General features: G+C 46.2%; 1 pseudogene; it reads left to right on the forward strand.

Annotated features, from left to right (window-relative positions):
• The first annotated feature begins 545 nt into the window (after window positions 1-545).
• LOC141146485 (U2 spliceosomal RNA) lies at window positions 546-680 on the forward strand (annotated as a pseudogene).
• Window positions 681-943: the final 263 nt, after the last annotated feature.

Raw genomic sequence — 943 nt, forward strand, 5'->3', positions numbered from 1 at the left:
AATAAGTCTATATTGATTGGTTTGCGTAAAAGTTATAGCGTCTACAAAATAAGGGATAGTTTTATGGCATTTTTATTGATAATTTTTTTTTTTTACTAGTAATGGCGACAATCAGCTATTTTTATCATGACTGCGACATTATGGCGGACACGTCGGACAATCTTGGCGCGATTTTGGGACCATTCACATTTATACATCGAACAGTGCAATTAAAAATGCATTGATTACTGTGTAAATGTGACTGTCAGGGAAGGGGTTAACCACTAGGTGGCGCTGTAGGGGTTAAGTGTGTACTAGGGAGTTATACTAACTGTGGGGGAAGGGTCTGTGTGTGACACTAAACTGATCACCGCTCCCGATCACAGGGAGCTGTGATCAGTGACAGTGTAATTAGGCAGAACGGGGAGATGCTTGTTTACATTAGCATCTCCCCATTCTTCCTCACCGTGAGATAATCGCGGGGCGTGCGCAATCCACCTCTTAAAGGGCAATGTACAGGTACGTTAATCTGCCTGTATGTGCCCTTCTGCCGCAGTATATCTGCGATCGCTTCTCGGCCTTTTGGCTAAGATCAAGTGTAGTATCGACTTTAGCCCTTAGGGGTGTCTCTGCTTCACAGCTAGGAAGTTGAGAACCACTTGCATCTATCCAAGCTAATTGGTCCTTGTGGGGTACCCTCTGCTCGGCCTGGTAGGATCGTTGATTAAATTCAGCTTCACCTACCTGCTGCTATTGGGTTAGAGGCTTAGCCCCCACAGGGAACGAGATTGCGGTCTTCCCTCCTCCCCTACTACCTCCGGGCAGTAGATGCTAGAGCCTTTGTAAAGGCTACGAAAAAGAGCGAAGACGTCGAGGAACCAGAAGGAAGCCGCCTAAGAAACATCTGAAGCAACATCCAAATCCTTGACGATGGGGAAGAGCGAAAAGAAGACCGGAAAAGAGA

Source organism: Aquarana catesbeiana, linkage group LG05 (genome assembly GCF_042186555.1).
Source record: "Aquarana catesbeiana isolate 2022-GZ linkage group LG05, ASM4218655v1, whole genome shotgun sequence".
Lineage (NCBI taxonomy): Eukaryota > Metazoa > Chordata > Amphibia > Anura > Ranidae > Aquarana > Aquarana catesbeiana.